The sequence below is a fragment of the Delphinapterus leucas genome, chromosome 5, assembly GCF_059928025.1.
Source record: "Delphinapterus leucas isolate spDelLeu-1000000601 "Yukka" chromosome 5, BTC_Dleu_Yukka2, whole genome shotgun sequence".
Lineage (NCBI taxonomy): Eukaryota > Metazoa > Chordata > Mammalia > Artiodactyla > Monodontidae > Delphinapterus > Delphinapterus leucas.
The window spans coordinates 130,793,653-130,813,145 of record NC_143133.1 but is presented as its reverse complement, the minus strand read 5'-3'; positions in this window follow the sequence as shown (position 1 = coordinate 130,813,145).

Sequence of the window (19,493 nt, the reverse complement as noted above, 5' to 3'; positions counted from 1 at the left end):
GCCTCATGACAGCCATATAAGGAACCATTATTTCTGCCATTTTACAAGGGAAAAAAATGAGGAAACCTAAGGTGTCTTACATAAGATCATCCAGCCATGATGCGGTGAGTCAAACACTGAAAACGCCACTGTGTCCGTCTCCAGAGCCTGTGCTACTTAACTAAATATGTTTTTCTGTTTTCTAGCTTTCCAGAGATGTTAACAGATTTATTATATTTTAAAAATTTTGTTATTTCATGGGTTGAGAGAAGACACACGTTTGTTTCACTATCTTATTTCACATTAGATATACATACAGATATAGATATAGATTCACACACATTGAAATATAGAGCAAAACAGCAAAGGGCAAAAATGCGACTGATGGCAAACAGGCAAATGACAAGCCTGTACATACGTATGTGTGCTAATATCATATGTGTGTATTTTTATGTCACATAAAAATCCCTATCATCAGTAATTCATTTCTTAACTCAGATAAATTTTCAACGTGCCTTTAATCACTTTTCTCTGGAATTTTATTTTCAAAGCACATTGATAATAGGCAACAAAAAAGTGATATCAGTAATATATAAATATAGTCTAATAAATTATATTATGTCATTAATATTTTTAAATGTTAACACTAGAAGCTAATTTCAGAAAAATTTAGAGTATATATCAAATATGTGACGTTCTTTGGGCCCAATAAATTCGATTATCCTAAAATGTTGATGCTCTGCTCTATGAGAGTACATTTAGAAATGTAAATATGTACATGATAAATAATAAACATCTTATGAATTAAAATGTAATTTGATTCTGCACAGCAAAGGAAGCTATCAACAAAAGAAAGGCAACCTACCAAATGAGAGAAAATATTTGCAAATCAAGTATCTGATAAAGGGTTAGTATCCAAAATACCTCATACAACTCCACAGCACAAAAACAAACAATCTGATCTTAAAATGGGCAGAGGACCTGAACAGACATTTTTCCAAAGAAGACATACAAAGGGCCAAAAGTACATGAAAAGCTGCTCAACAGCACTTATCATCAGGGAAATGTGAATCAAAACCACAGTGAAGGAAGATATAACAATTGTAAATATTTATGCACCCAGTATAGGAGCACCTCAATACATAAGGCAAATACTAACAGCCATAAAAGGGGAATTCGACAGTAACACATTCATAGTAGGGTACTGTAACACCCCACTTTCACCAATGGACAGATCATCCAAAATGAAAATAAATAAGGAAACACAAGCTTTAAATGATACATTAACAAGATGGATTTAATTGATATTTATAGTACATTCCATCCAAAAACAACAGAATACACATTTTTCTCAAGTGCTCATGGAACATTCTCCAGGATAGATCATATCTTGGGTCACAAATCAAGCCTTGGTAAATTTAAGAAAATTAAAATTGTATCAAGTATCTTTTCCGACCACAATGCTATGAGACTAGATATCAATTACAGGAAAAGCTCTGTAAAAAATACAAACACATGGAGGCTAAACAATACACTACTTAATAACCAAGAGATCACTGAAGAAATCAAAGAGGAAATCAAAAAATACCTAGAAACAAATGACAATGGAGACACGACGACCCAAAACCTATGGGATGCAGTAAAAGCACTTCTAAGAGGGAAGTTTATAGCAATACAATCCTACCTTAAGAAACAGGAAACATCTCGAATAAACAAACTAACCTTGCACCTAAAGCAATTAGAGAAAGAAGAACAAAAAAACCCCAAACTTAGCAGAGGGAAAGAAATCATAAAGATCAGATCAGAAATAAATGAAAAAGAAATGAAGGAAACGACAGCAAAGATCAATAAAACTAAAAGCTGGTTCTTTGAGAAGATAAACAAAATTGATAAACCATGAGCCAGACTCACCAAGAAAAAAAGGGAGAAGACTCAAATCAATAGAATTAGAAATGAAAAGGAGAAGTAACAACTGACACTGCAGAAATACAAAAGATCATGAGAGATTACTACAAGCAACTCTATGCCAATAAAATGGACAACCTGGAAGAAATGGACAAATTCTTAGAAATGCACAACCTGCCAAGACTGAATCAGGAAGAAATAGAAAATATGAACAGACCAATCACAAGCACTGAAATTGAAACTGTGATTAAAAATCCTCCAACAAACAAAAGCCCAGGACCAGATGGCTTCACAGGTGAATTCTATCAAACATTTAAAGAAGAGCTAACACCTATCCTTCTCAAACTCTTCCAAAATATAGCAGAGGGAGGAACACTCCCAAACTCATACTATGAGGCCACCATCACCCTGATACCAAAACCAGACAAAGTTGTCACAAAGAAAGAAAACTACAGGCCAATATCATAGATGAACATAGATGCAAAAATCCTCAACAAAATACTAGCAAACAGAATCCAACAGCACATGAAAAGGATCATACACCATGATCAAGTGGGGTTTATTCCAGGAATGCAAGGATTCTTCAATATACGCAAATCAATCAATGTGATACACCATATTAACAAATTGAAGGAGAAAAACCGTATGGTCATCTTAATAGACGCAGAGAAATCTTTCAACAAAATTCAACACCCATTTATTAAAAAATCCCTCCAGAAAGTAGGCATAGAGGGAACTTTCCTCAACATAATAAAGGCCATATATGAAAAACCCACAGCCAACATCATCCTCAATGGTGAAAAACTGAAAGCATTTCCACTAAGATCAGGAACAAGACAAGGTTGCCCACTCTCACCACTCTTACTCAACATAGTTTTGGAAGTTTCAGCCACAGCAATCAGAGAAGAAAAGTAAATAAAAGGAATCCAAATTGGAAAAGAAGTAAAGCTGTCACTGTTTGCAGATGACATGATAGTATACATAGAGAATCCTAAAGATGCTACCAGAAAACTACTAGAGCTAATTAATGAATTTGGTAAAGTAGCAGGATACAAAATGAATGCACAGAAATCTCTGGCTTTCCTATACACTAATGATGAAAAATCTGAAAGTGAAATCAAGAAAACACTCCCATTTACCATTGCAACAAAAAGAATAAAATATCTAGGAATAAACCTACCTAAGGAGACAAAAGACGTGTATGCAGAAAATTATAAGACACTGATGAAAGAAATTAAAGATGATACAAATAGATGGAGAGATATACCATGTTCTTGGATTGGAAGAATCAATATTGTGAAAATGACTCTACTGCCCAAAGCAATCTACAGATTCAATGCAATCCCTATCAAACTACCACTGGCATTTTTCACAGAACTAGAACAAAAAATTTCACAATTCCTATGGAAACACAAAAGACCCCGAATAGCCAAAGCAATCTTGAGAACGAAAAACGGAGCTGGAGGAATCAGGCTCCCTGACTTCAGACTATACTACAGAGCTACAGTAATCAAGACAATATGGTACTGGCACAAACACAGAAATATAGGTCAATGGAACAGGATAGAAAGCCCAGAGATAAATCCACGCACTAATGGTCACCTTACCTTTGATAAAGGAGGCAGGAATGTACAGTGGAGAAAGGACAGCCTCTTCAATAAGTGGTTCTGGGAAAACTGGACAGGTACATGTAAAAGTATGAGATTAGAACACTCCCTGACACCATACACAAAAATAAGCTCAAAATGGATTAAAGACCTAAATGTAAGGCCAGAAACTATCAAACTCTTAGAGGAAAACATAGGCAGAACACCCTGTGACATAAATCACAGCAAGATCCTTTTTGACCCATCTCCTAGAGAAATGGAAATAAAAACAAAAATAAACAAATGGGACCTAATGAAACTTCAAAGCTTTTGCCCAGCAAAGGAAACCATAAACAAGACCAAAAGACAACCCTCAGAATGGGAGAAAATATTTGCAAATGAAGCAACTGCCAAAGGATTAACCTCCAAAATTTATAAGCAGCTCATGCAGCTCAATATCAAAAAAACAAACAACCCAATCCAAAAATGGGCAGAAGACCTCAATAGACATTTCTCCAAAGAAGATATACAGACTGCCAACAAACACATGAAAGAATGCTCAACATCATTAATCATTAGAGAAATGCAAATCAAAACTACAATGAGATATCATCTCACACCAGTCAGAATGGCCACCATCAAAAAATCTAGAAACAATAAATGCTGGAGAGGGTGTGGAGAAAAGGGAACCCTCTTGCACTGCTGGTGGGAATGTGAATTGGTTCAGCCACTATGGAGAACAGTATGGAGGTTCCCTAAGTAACTACAAACAGAACTACCATATGACCCAGCAATCCCACTACTGGGCATATACCCTGAGAAAATCATAATTCAAAAAGAGTCATATACCAAAATGTTCATTGCAGCTCTATTTACAATAGCCCAGAGATGGAAACAACCTAAGTTTCCATCATCGGATGAATGGATAAAGAAGATGTGGCACATATATACAATGGAATATTACTCAGCCATAAAAAGAAACGAAATTGAGCTATTGGTAATGAGGTGGATAGACCTAGAGTCTGTCATACAGAGTGAAGTCAGAAAGAGAAAGACAAATACCGTATGCTAACACATTTATATGGAATTTAAGAAAAAAAATGTCATAAGGAACTTAGGGGTAAGACAGTAATAAAGACACAGACCTACTAGAGAATGGACTTGAGGATATGGGGAGGGGGAAGGGTAAGCTGTGACAAAGAGAGAGAGTGGCATGGACATATATACACTACCAAACGTAAAACAGATAGCTAGTGGGAAGCAGCCGCATAGCACAGGGAGATCAGCTTGGTGCTTTGTGACCACCTAGAGGGGTGGGATAGGGAGGGTGGGAGGGAGGGAGACGCAAGAGGGAAGAGATATGGGAACATATGTATATGTATAACTGATTCACTTTGTTATAAAGCAGAAACTAACACACCATTGTAAAGGAATTATACTCCAATAAAGATGTAAAAAAAAAAATTATTTGTGTTTGTTGTCAATATTTATAATGGTTTTTGTTTTCTTGCATGATGGATGAGCAATACACCGAGAGATTTTTCGTGAGAGGTTACTCTTGCATATTGGGAGAAGGAGAAAGGACGGCACTATTTTTGCTAAATTAAAGTGACATCACTAGGACTCCAGGGAATACCTCAGCACAGCAGTGACTTCCTCTACTTTTTTCTTCATCCCGGAAACTCTTTACTTTCCACTTTTAAGTGAAGTGGGTAAAGAAACTCAATGGGAGAAATACTCCATCGCTGATGGAGTCAGTTCTAATGATCACCACTGTTGAGTTTCCTCATCTTTAAAATCGGCAAAATGCTAAAGCCTTAGTTCACAGAGTTGTTATGAAATTTAAATGCGCTAAAGCAAATAAGGTACTTAGTATAGGCCCTAAAATATAGAAAGAAATAGTAGTATTAGGAATAGAAGATGCAGCAGTAGTTTTGGGTGGGAGCCACTCAGATTTCTGACCTAAGAGCTGTGAGATAATAAATGCATGTTGTTTTAAGTTACTAACTTTATGATAACTTGTTACACAAATTCCTAACAACTTCCTATCTGGTTAACATGAAAACACATTGCACTTGCAAGTCTACAGTCTATTTTTTAGTATAAAAAAGTTTCCTTCTAAAACACACCTTTGGTTATAGTGTCTCCCTTCAATGAACCCCCATTATCCTCATGAAAATGTCCCTACATTTTAACTGCATATAACAACATTATATTATCATATAATATTATATTATATGATATAATAATGTACTATCAAGCCAAGATCAAAGATTTTGTAAATGGCAAATCTAGATCCAATTCATAGCTCTACCATTATATTGTGACATTAGACTAAGGGCTTAAAATTCTGATTTTCAGAGTCTTTGTCAGTTTAGAAGGCAAGTCACACATTGGTACATTGCTGGGCAACTTCTGGCCAAGAGTCTGTTTTTTGTTTTTGTAGGGTTTTTTTGGTAGACAAAGTTTTAGTACATTTTTAAAACTTTAATGCATTTTGGTAGGTCACACATTCCAAGATTCGCCATAATCTCTACCAATTCCTCTTGTCTTAAACCTTTATCGTGTTTTCTCATTACTATTCAACTCTTTAAATAATTAGATTGCGCTACTCTGGCCAAGAACTTCAAACAACAAAATTAAGTGAAGTTGAGAAGAATCTAACATTTAAGGGATTTGAGGAGGAAGAGATAAGGCTAATTAGGAACAGTCAGAACACTAGGGCAAAAATTTTAAAAACTGATAATTATCCTAAAGAACTGTATAGAATTACCAGGGATGAGTTGTGAACTTGAAATATACTTTTCTAAAGTAACAACAGTAAAAACAATTTTCAGTCAACCATGCTAGATAAAATTCTGAACTATCTTTTTCTATAAAAACTGATACAATAAAATTGCTGAAAAATAATTAGAAATGATCAAAGAACATACAGTGAAAAATATATGGAAAATATTACTTTTGTGTTTAAATTGGTTCTCATATAAGGCCTATATAGTTAATGAGGATACTTGGGACTCAATTTTGTGTGGGGTCGGCAACATAGGAAATGTTTCCCATGGTTAGAAGTCTGCCTGCCAATGCAGGGGACACAGGTTAGAGCCCTGGTCCAGGAGGATCCCACATGCCCCGGAGCAACTAAGCCCATGTGCCACAACTACTGAGCCTGAACTCTGGAGCCAGCCAGCCACAACTACTGAGCCCATGTGCCACAACTACTGAAGCAAGCGCGCCCAGAGCCCGTGCTCCGCAACAAGAGAAGCCACCACAATGAGAAGCCCGCGCACTGCAGCGAAGAGCAGCCCCTGCTTGCCACAACTAGAGAAAGCCCGTGCGCAGCAACAAAGACCCAAAGCAGCCAAAAATAAATAAATATAAAATAATAATAATAATTAGTATAAAAATTTTTTTAAATGTCTTTGTGAAAAAAATGTTTTTATGATGATGCCAACATTTGAATACATGAAAGTATTTCCTTTTATGGCTTAGCCATTTTCTCCCTTGACCTTTATAAAAGAAAACACCATAAGTATTAACAGTGGCAGTTGACTCATTTGTTTAAAAAAAAAATATGTCTTTTATAAGAAATTGTCAGGTAGCCAAAGGAAAAATGATGTGCAATTACAGCTCTTTATTCTAAATGTCTTGGAAAATAGCATTGCTAAACATTCTTTTGAATCTGAAAGTCTCATTAGTATTTCATTAAATCTCCCAATATAAGGTGAAAGGGTATGTGATGCTAATAAGGGAAAAAGCAGAAAAAAGTATGCTTTATAAGACATGGCAGCAGATTGAAAAACTAATTAAGTGAAAATTTAATTAGTTGGAGCCCAATTGCTAACAATGGAATGATCACGTTTAGTTAATTTTTCTATTAATAAAGTAAAGTCATTTCTTGGATTAGATTGATTACTGACAAAGAAAAATATTTAAATTTTAATTATCCTGAGCTTCATGATTGAATATATAGTTAATTCTCAGTTTTTACCTCTTGAAAAATAAAGGGATTATCTATGGCCTACAGGTGTCACATTCTATGAGAAAACCATTTGAAAGCAGGGTCCTTCAAGGGTCTCTGCTGCTGCAGGGAAAATTCCTGACTTGAAAAAGATGGTAATATTTCCACCTTTCTCTGTGATCTATGTTAGTTAACTACTGAAATCCAAAAATATTAATTTTTAATTAATTTTTTAAAATATATAACTACACATTACCAAATGTGCTTATAGACATATTATAGAAATATTCAGGATATTTTAACTGATAGCATGAAAATAAATATACCTTGGAGTACAAATGCAGAATTAGAACTACTAGAAACAAATGGAAACCTTTATAGCAAGCACCTTTTTACACTCATTTATTAAAGATTACAAATTGTCAATGTTTCAACTGCCTCCCAACAATTCTTTCCTATCATTGAACAGAATTACACTACTCCAGACTAAATATTAATACTAAATTACCACTCACATATGATTAGCCTATTTTTTTTTTTGATATCCTCATTCAGTCAGACCAGATAACTTCCCAAAACTATTTTGGGAAAAGTATCCCTTGCCTATCCCACTAGCTAAGATTCTGATGTAGGCATTAATTTATTTAGCTGGGAATAAAATAAGAATTCTCCTAAAGGCAAAAAATGTGAGATCTTTGTCAAACGAACAAACAAAACTCTGATTCTGTGTATTCATTTATCATTTATCAAAGACTAAAAGCTCTCACCACCTATCATGAATGTACCGATATTACAACTACACGTAGAACAACTCTCTTTGAGAACAACCTGATGACTAGCAGAACAGCACTTCTACAACCAAGGATATAAAGTAAGAACCACACAGAGTCTGGTAGGAGGGAGGAGAAGTAAACTAGTCAGGGCCCACACCCCTGGCAGGTAACCCAGAATAGGAAGGAGATGTCACACACTCAGAAGTTCTCCTTAAGGAGTGAGTAGTTCAAGCCCCGCATTGGGCACCCCAGCCCTGGGAACCAGATCAGGAAGATGATCCCCCTTAACTGGTTTGGAAAAGCAGCAGGATTTACAACTGGGAGAACCCGAGGGCTGTACGAAACTTACACTCTGCACTTAAAGGACACATGCACAAACTTACTTCCAGTCACAGCACAGGGGCAGCAGAACGATAAGCACTTGGCAAGGTTGCCCCAGCACATCTCCAGGCCCAAACCTGGCTCTGGCTCCAACCCCACCACCGAGGCAGTGGCCCCAAGCATGCCCTGGGAGAAGCCCTGCCTGCACGGGGCCCTGACTCTATCCCCACTGGCTCCAGTTAACCTCCACCAAGGTGGCAGTTTCCAACACTCCCTGGGAGAAGCCTTGGCCTGCATTGGGCTATAGCTCAAATCCCACCCCCTCCCCAACCCAGCCAAGGAAGTTGCTTCTGACACATCCCAGGAAAAGCCCCAGCACCCACCAGGCTCCACTTCCAATTCGAATTATCCAGCCAAGATGGTGGGTCCAAGGTGCCCCAGGAGAACCCACAGTCCACGCTAGATTCAGACCCAGCCCTCCCACCAAAACCACCTGGCACACACAGTCTGCATAGGGATGCTCCCATACAAGGACATGTTTTCAAGACCTGAAGAAGTAACTGTTTCACCTAATTTCATAGAGATAAACACAGAAGGTTAAACAAAATGAGAAAACAAAGGCATATGTTCCAAACAGAAGAATAAGATAAAACCTCAGGAAAAATACCCAAATGAAATGGAGATAAGTAATTTACCCAATAGAGTTCAAAGCTGAGATCATAAAAATGCTCACCAAACTCAGGAGAAAAATGGAGGAACACAGTGAAAACTTCAACAAAGAATTAAAAATATATAAAATAACCAACGAGAGCAATTGGAATACAGTAACTGAAATGAAGACTACACGATAGGGAATCAAGAGTAGATTAGGTGATAAAGAAGAATGGATCAACAATCTGGAAGACAGAGTAGTGAAATTCATCCAATCAGAAGAGCAAAAAAAGAAAGAAAAATTTAAATGAGGTCAGTTTAAGGGAATTTTGAGACAACCTCGAACATACTAATACTCACATTATAGGGTTCCCAGAAAGAGAAGAGAAAAGGGGGCTGAAAATTTATTTCATGAAATAATGGCTGAAACTTCCCTAATCTAAAGAAGGAAACAAATATCCAGGTCCAGGAAGTACAAAGAGTCCCAAACAAGATGAACCCAGAAAGACTCACACAAAGACATATCACAATTAAAATGTCAAAAGTTAAAAATCAATAGAGAATTTTTAAATCAGCAAGAGTAAAAGAGTCATATACAAGGGAACCCCCATAAGGTTAACAGCCGATTTTTTCAGAAGAAATCATAGAAGCAAAAGGGAGTGTCACGGTATATTTAAAGTACAAAAACCTTCAACCAAGGATACTCTACTCAGCAAGGTTATCATTCAGAAATGAAGGAGAAATAAAAAATTTCCCAGACAAGCAAAAACTAAGAGTTCATCACCACTAAACCATCCTTACAAGAAATGTTAAAAAGGGTTCTTCAAGCAAAAAAGGTTATAACAAGAAACAAGAAGGTATATGAAAGAAAAAATCTCACTGCTAAAGACGAATATATAGTAAGGGCACTGGATTACCACTTAAAAAGCTGGGATGAAGATTAAAACACAGAAGTCAGAAAAGCACTGATAACAACAATAAGTAGTTAAAGGATACAAAGAAGATGCAAAATATAACATAAAAAACATAAAACAAGAGGGGTAAAAATGTAGAGTTTTTACAATGTGTTTGAACTTAAATGACTATCAGTTTAAAATATATGTCTATGTACGTACAACACACACATATATGTCCATATACATGTGTGTGTGTGTATATATATATATATATATATATGTAACAACTAGAGACTACTAGAAAAGAAGGAACAAAATGGCAATAAGTACCTATCAATAATCACTCTAAATGTAAATGAATTAAAAGCCCAAATCCAAAAACAAGGTGACCAAATAGACAGCAAACAAGACACATCAATATACTGGCTACTAGAGACTTAATTCAGAGCTGAAGACACATAGAGATTGAAAGTGAGAGGATGGAAAATATATATATAACATGCAAATGGAAATGAATAGAAAGCTGGGGTAGCAATGGTCATATCAGACAAAATAAACTTTAAAACAAAAACTGTAATAAAGACAAAGAGGGGCACTACATAATGATAAAGGGGGTCAATCCAACAAAAGGATATAACATTCATAAACATATATGCACCTAAATATATAAAGCTAATATGAACTGACATAAAAAGAAAAACTGACAATAATACCATAATAGTAGGGGACTTTAACACCCTGCTTACATCAATGAACAGATCATCCAGACAGAAAATAAATAAGGAAACAGTAATCTTAAATGACATATTAGACCAGATAGACTTAATAGATAACTGCTCAACATTCCATTCAAATATTGGAGAATATATTCTTTTCAAGTGCATATACATTCACCAGGATAGATCACGTTAGGCCACCAAACAAGTCTCAATACATTTAAGAAGACTGAAATCATCATTAATCTTTTCTGACTACAATGGAACAAAACTAGAAATCAATTACAGGAAGAAAATTGGAAAAAAGCACAAATACTTCAAGACTAAAACCATGGTACTAAAAAAATCATGGGGCAACAAAAAATTAAAAGAAAAATACAGAAATACCTTGAGATGAATGAAAATGGAAACACAACTTTCCAAAATCTATGGGATACAACAAAAACACTTCTAAGAGGAAAGTATATAGCAATGTAGGCATAAATCAGGAAATGAGAAAAATCTCAAATAAGCACCTAACTTTGCACCTAAAGGAACTAGAACAAAGAAAGCTTAAAATTAGCAGACGGAAAGAAACAATAAAGATCACAGTGAAATAAATTAAATAGCAACCAAAAAAGAAAAGATCTATGAAACTGAGCTGTTTTTTTTAAAAAGATCAAAAAAATTGATAAAACTTTACCCAAACACATCAAAAAGAAAACAGAGAAAGCCAAATAAAAGTAGAAATAAGAGAAAATGTTACAACCAACACCACAGAAATACAAAAACAATCATAAGAGAATAGTTTAAACAATTATACTCAAACAAATTGGAACACCTAGAATAAATGGATAAATGCCTAGAAACATACAAATCTAAGACTAAAACAGGAAGAAATAGAAAATATGAAAAGACTGATTGCCAGTAATGAAATTGCATCAGTAATTTAAAAAAAAAAAAAAAAATCCAAACCAACAGAAGTCCAGGACCAGACTGATTCACAGGGGAATTCTACAAAACATTTAAAGAAGACTTAATACTGACCCTTCTCAAACTATTCCAAAAAAAAAAACATATAGAAAAGAGAACACTTCCAAGCTCATGCTACAAGGCCAACATTACCCTGATACCAAAACAACACAAATACACCACAAAAGAAAAAAAAAAAAAGGAAAATTATAGACCAATATCACTGATTAACATAGATGCAAAAATCCTCAACAAAATGCTAGCAAACTGAATTCAATAATACATTAAAAGGTTCACATACGGGGCTTCCCTGGTGGCACAGTGGTTGAGAGTCTGTCTGCCGATGCAGGCGACGCGGGTTCGTGCCCCGGTCCAGGAAGATCCCATATGCCGTGGAGCGGCTGGGCCCGCGAGCCATGGCCACTGAGCCTGCGCGTCCGGAGCCTGTGCTCCGCAACGGGAGAGGCCACAAGAGTGAGAGGCCCGCGTACGGCACCAAAAAAAAAAAAAAAAAGTAAGGGTTTCCCAGGGATGACTATGTCACCTTGGGTGATAAAGACTCATCGTCAGATGTCAGTACTGAAGGCTTACTTCTTTCTCAGGAACACATTCTGCCCAGACATTTATAAGTGTTATTAAAATAATTAGAGAACAAAGTGGAAGAACAGACCCCTCAGCTCCAGTACATGTCCATCCTTATTAAAGTTGAATATTTAGTCCTGTTGTAAACACTATTAGTGCCTAAAGAACAATAATAGGATGGCTCAAGAACAAAAGACCCATTCATAAACAAAATGATACCTGTCTTCCCACACGCACAAGCTGTTTTTATCCCAGTTTTGAAATCAGTTCAGAATGTATTTTTTATCTCTCATCTAAAACCAATGATCTTCAAATAAATTTTCTTCAAAACAATATGGTAATAAACAATATAAAGAACATGTATCAAGTTTATCATAACAAAAGCAAAATAAAATCAAGTTTTATAATAGAAAACTTGAAATTCCAGTGTATTTACATTTAGGTTGGAGCAGTTTTTCATTTTATGAATTTTAGAGGGATGGATCATTCAAAATTTCAGTTCAGTCTCACTGATAAAATGTTATCACAAAGTAGGAGGTAATATCTGGGCTATCCTTCATAATACTAAAATGATTTAGAAAACAAGAGCTCTCAAGTCTCAAAAGGACCTAATTAAAAATTCAATACCTCTGTACATTTTAAAAAGTTATTAGCTGTATAGTGTATCTGACTACCCTCTTAAAATTTAATTAAAACTCAGGAAAAAGAAAACAAAAAGCTATGGTGGGAAATATGTTCTTTTACATTACACCATGACATAGTTTAACAAAGCCACTCAAGGATTACTTAAATCCACAAGAGAATATACCTATGCTTGTTTTTTCCATTTTTATTCGAATACAGTTAATTATAGGCAGTATGAAGTTACATGTTAACTTGTAGATTTCTGTCCAGTAAAGAAGATACCCCTAAGGTTATGGTTTAATCACCTTGTAAGATACAGTAATCAACTTTGTGTGTATCTAACCTAGCAATCTTATTCTAACATTTTAAAATACTTTACCAAAATCCCTGTTTCTCAAAGGTACTTGAAACTAGATTTACCATCTTGTCCCTACCTAATTAACAATTTGAATAAAATGGTTATCATCTTGTATTTGAATGAGGGCTATATTTTTACTTTCTGGAAATTACATTTTCTGAAAAGTATTGAAAACTTTTTGAAAATTATAATTGCTCATCTCTACAGATCATAGTCAAAGTTATTAGAAATGAAGTCCATTATATTAATAAAAATAAAGCAGTGGGGACATTGAATAATAAAATTTTAGGGGCATTTTAGGCAAGAATCTTTTCCTGCCTCAAAATATTTTTGTTTGTTCTGCTTTTCCTCCTAATGGAGTCTGAAAGAACTGTATGGGGGGAAAAAGGGATAAAGACAGAACCGCTCTTCCCTTTAAAACTGGTCTTATCCTTCAAAAGATGTAGTCCATAATTTTAAACATACACTATGGGAGATTATCACATTTTGTACAGTCGATTTAGGGTGTATATAACTAGAATAGTCTATGAATTTGCTAGTGAATTGTTGACAGTAAGGATGTATCTCCACACTGAAACCATTCTTGAAGACACAAGGGAACAAATCTCTATATTACTGTGTTAAATCTATGTTAGACTAAACATTATGAAGTATCTGTGCACCAATGTTCAGAACATCAGAGATGGCAGATATCTAATGGACAAAGCAGATATTAAATAAGAAATTACATAAATAAAATTGAACTATAACTGAGGAGAAACACAGGATATTATGGTAGTAATTATGGGAGAATTAAATAATAACAATTCTGATATATCTGATATAAGAGTAGAAAATAAAATTCATAAAAATATAGGATTATGTCATTTTCAGAGTCCCTTACATTCATGTAAACCATAATTAAGTAAAAAACAATATATAGCATCAAATTTGCATCCAATAGAAACGATCTTTGTTGAAAATATAACCAACCTGCCTATGAAATAAAACAAATAATAGTTTATTTTTCTCATGCAAACAGACATCCAGAGATAGAAATCCAGGGATGGTTACAGATGTTCAGTGATGCTTTCAGATACACAGGACTTTTTTTTTTCCTCTCTACTCCACCATCAATATTTTGTTAGTTTTTATGCTATTGCTGTTGCCTCATGATCACACAGCTGCTGCTACCTTCTGAACATCAGAGTTCCAAGCAGAAAGAAGAAAGGGAGGATGGCTTTACTATCTGGCAGACTCTGTTTACATTCTATTGGCAAAAACCGGGTAACATGTCCATTTTCAGGTCAAGAAAAAATGAGCTTACCAGGACTGGTTTGGATCAATTGTGATCTTTCTCTGAACCACATTCCCTGAGCTCAAGGAATATATGCCTGTATTTAAAAAAATCAGCGTTTAGGCAGCAAAGAAAAGGGCCTGGTGAGGCAAGAGGGTGGGAAAACAATAGTTGGTGTCTGGTATTAAACAGCCTCCAGAAATTGACTATAATTGAATAAGCTAGAAAGCTTGAAAGTTTATGTAGGTGACCTTTAATTCAATCTGTTAGGCTTTATTATTATACTTTACTATTACACTTTATTATGACACTCTCTGTAGAAAGACAAATGGGAGCTGTTGTCATTTTATTAAAAAAATAATAATAAAATGTATTTGAATAACACCTGTCAACACTCTTTAGAATAGCAATTGATATTTAGCATTTTAGATTTTAAATCGACATGTGTCTTTTTATTTTCTCTTACCTTCTTGTTCATTTAGATTATGATTTTTATGCTTTATGTGTTTGAGGAAATTAATTTATGGGAAATATTTCAGAAAGGCATCATAAAAATAGGTGGTTCTTCAGGTATATGTATGAAATATATGATTTATGTATATTATGAATGAAGGCAGACTGGATTGTGAGTAAAATAATTTTGTAAAAGTAAAAGGACTTACTAGCATAGACTTGTAGTGATAACAGAAATTATAAGCCCTGTTGGCATCTTAAGGCAAGATAGCTTTCCTTCAGATTTTCCTAGGGAGCATTTCCCATAAGGAGTTCTAACAGTGTCTGCCAGGTAGAAAAACAGGAGAGAGAAAGGGAGAGACGAAGGGGGGGGAGGATGGATCATTTATAACAAATATCTGATTAATCAAAATTAGTAAGGAGAGATTGTAGATTTTGATGGCACGTTTACAAATTATGACTGTTCAGTGTTTATGATATATGTTCCACTACCCGAAGGGCAGTATTTGATAGAGCATGTGAACTATGTATCAATTAACTCAGTAGTAATAATAAAGTATGTGGGGAAATTTGAGGAAGACCTCAAAGGGCATATTGTAGAGTTGAGCCAATAATGAAGTTTTAGAAATGCAAAATGACAGCAGTAAACCTACAGGGAGGAAAAACGCTTGTATTATTGCATTCTTAATTAACCAGAATAGTGAAGGGAGAAGCGGGAAACTGGTGAATGCATACACATGCTGACGGTTGTGACTGCTAACAGCAACGTTTGAGGACTTGAGCATTTCTTGAAAAGGCACCAGAGAAGTCAAAAGATTGAATCATCAGTGCAATAACAAGCTTCTTGGAAAAGCAGATGAACAACACTGATCTCATTCATTCTTCAACCAACAGATATTTACGTGAACTAGGTCCAGTGTTTTGGGAAGAAGATCCAAAGATAAAAATTTCACCGTATATTTTAACAATGAACAGATAGGCTCACCCCAGTGATATTTTATGCCCTTCAAACTGAGTTCAGATTCCTCAGCAATCAAACCCCTTCTGCAGAGGCTACCATTTTCCAAAGTGTGTTTCATGAACCACTAATCCTGCTCTTTAGAAAGAGTGTTCCTTGGTAAAATATATGTAGGAAACATTTATTAACATATTATATTCTCCTTTTAGAGAATAATGACACACACTAATATGTTAAAGGCTCTAAAAATTCCTGAAAGACATTTTTTTAACTTGATTAACTTATTCAACTGTCAGATTTATGAATTTATTTGTACCCAGAGCACTCTTTCCTGCTACCCACTAGCATCCGAAGAAACCAATATTTCAATTCAGGAAATTTTAGTCTTGCCTCAGGACATTTCCAGGATTCTCTTCTACAGCACCTTTCCATATACACTATTTCAGGGAAGCAGAATCTCCCACCCCAAAATATGTCTCCTTGGCATACTAATTATTTTAAGCTGGTTATTTTCTAAGAAACTGCAGACACGAGGGAAACTCTGAAAACTAAGAGTTACCCTTTCATAAGAAATATCGTATAAACGAAATCTCCATTTGTAAGGGTGTTTCCCTTGCTGTACCAGTAAGAGGAATATGACCAAATCTCTAGAATTGAAATAATAATGAAGGAGGCAAGCACTTAAACTCTTAATAATGAAGTAGGCAAGGACTTCAATCTGCATGACAACCTTACCCTTCTTTACCGAGCTTTTCCTGGTCACCTCCCATACCTGCCTTTCGGCCATCAACATCCTCTTTTGTCTTTAGCTGAGGATGGTATTTAAGCTAGGGGCTTTGGCCTTTTTGGCGAGTTACTCAGTTTTTCTGGATCTCTCCCATCTATGCGTGTTATTAAACTTTAGTTTGATTTTCTCCTGTTAATCTGTCTCATGTCAATTTAATTCTTAGACCAGCCAGAAGAACCTGGAAGGGTGAGGAAAATTTCTTCCTTACTAACACTATTAGTCAAAGTGGAGGACTAGATACTCTCCATATATATCTTAGATTTCTTACCTCTCTTGTTATTTTAATTTTGTGTTCTTCTCTCATTTGTGCTTACTTACATTCCAACCCCTACCTTCTCTCGCCAATCTACCTGCATATCACTAGCATTAAAAACTTCCACAGGGGGGCTTCCCTGGTGGCGCAGTGGTTGAGAGTCTGCCTGCCGATGCAGGGGACACGAGTTCGTGCCCCAGTCCGGGAAGATCCCACATGCCGCGGAGCGGCTGGGCCCGTGAGCCATGGCCGCTGAGCCTGCACGTCCACAACAGTGAGAGGCCCTCGTACCGCAAAAAAAAAAAAAAACTTCCACAGACTTTGATCTAGTAGCCTCTTCCCTAATAATCTCTCCTATAAATATGTAAAATGTAGAAAATGACTTTACATGAAAGGATGTTCAAAATGTAACTTATATTAGCAAAACCTAAGAGATTACCTAAATGTCCTATAGGAGAGGGCTGGCTCAGTATTGAGAATATTCAGAAAGGTGGAATAAACAACCATTAACATTATAATAATTATTAAAAAGTTTTAAAATACAGTGCAGCTCTTATTTATCTAAGTTAATATGATATTAATTTTCGAAAGCAGCATATAAAATTATAAGCATACTATTCCCTCAAATATATGAGGCAATGAAATGCAGCAGGACCCTGAGGGGCCTTCCCGGATACACATCTTTTCCATATCCTCCGTTTCTAGTTTGTAGGAAATATGGTTCATTCAGCCACCTTGACCTTCCCTGAATCCCAAAGAGCTGATTCAAACAGCTGCTCATCAGGGAAAGCAGGGAATGCAGAAACAAAGGAGAAGCAGTCAAGAAACAATAGTGCAGCCTTGGGGCAGGGTCCTGGTTCCTCCTCAAGGAATATACATAACAATACCTTTGAGTTCTTCCGTAGGAACTAAGACACACCCCCCACCCAAGTGGAGGATGGTAACTTCAGGCTGAGCACAAGATTCCTGGAACACTGCCCTGTTACCTCACCACCAACCAATCGGAAGAAAGTCTGCACACAGTGGAAGATAAAGAAGACTCTGACCCCCTCCCCAAATGATTAACTTCCTTTTCTCCCTTTAAAAACTTTCATGGTTGAGCAGAATCTTCAGAGTTGGTTTTTGGAAACAAGTCCACCTTCTCTTCAGGTTCCCAGCCTCCTGAATAAAGCACCCTTTCCTTTTCCAGCCAACACTTGTCTCTCTAGTATTGGCTTTTGAGTGGCACGTAAATGAACCTCAGTCTGGTAACAGTAATACAGAGAAAGGCTAAAGTGAAATATGCTCAAGTGTTAAGTATGATTTTATCTGGCTGGTGAAATCTAAGATTTGTTTTTTTGCTGTTTTTTAAAAATTTTTCTAAGCATCTGGATTTTCCAAATTTTTTACAATAACATTAATTTCATAACAAAAAAATTAAAACCAAATAAACAAACAGACAAACCATTATGCATTCTTCAGGGACAAACTGATTTTCTTTGTTGTCAAGAAGCCCTCCCTAATTCCCCCTAACAGATGTCATAGCTTCTGCCTCCCAACTCCACAGCTCTGTGGGCTATGTCTCCCATGGTACATTTCACAGTCTACTTTGGGCCAGAGATAACTGTATAATTGTCTTATCCTGCCTGCACCAAACTACATTCTATTTTGTGTCTGCTGCAGCGACTAACAGAATGCCTTTTATAAAGTAGACATGTAAGAAGCATTTGTTCAATGCATAGATTATTTTCTGTCTCAAAATTTATTCTCTTTGGTCAATATACTTTTCAAAGAAACTTTATGAAATCGAATGGTATAAGATCAAATGGTATAGGCATTCAAGACACTTCGCCAACTGCCCATTTCTCTTTGCCTGTGGCATCCCGTGACAAGATTGATATCCTCTTAAGGGGTTCTTTTGATCACTGAAACTGAAGATTGTAAACACGGAAGAAAAGGGGAAAAATGCACTAGGACTAACGAGCATATCAATCATAATTATATATTCTCTTCATATTACTTAGTTATTAGACTGGCCTCTGACTTCATTATTCCTTCTAGGTCATCCTACTGTATATCAACGATCAAATGAAACGGTGTGCCTTTTCTAACTAAGAAGACCTGCTACCCATACTTCCTATGAGTTATTCAAAGTCTTATATTTTCCACTACATAAATACTAGAATTTATAATCTTTCAATTTAAATTTTTTTTTAAAACTGACTAAATCAAGTCCTGGTGACAACGTGAAACAACTGGAATTCTCATATATTACTAATAAAAATATAAAATGGAACAGCCACATAGAAAAAGAGTTTGGCCATTTCTTATAAATGACACACACTTCTAATTCTTCACCAAGTTTGCCAGGCTTAAGCAGCCATTTGAAATACTTCCTACTGGTTTTAATGCATGCCATAAATTTAAGCATAACTATTATTTTCTGCTTTGAGTATCTCCTTATCCTGATTAAATTTCAATTATTCC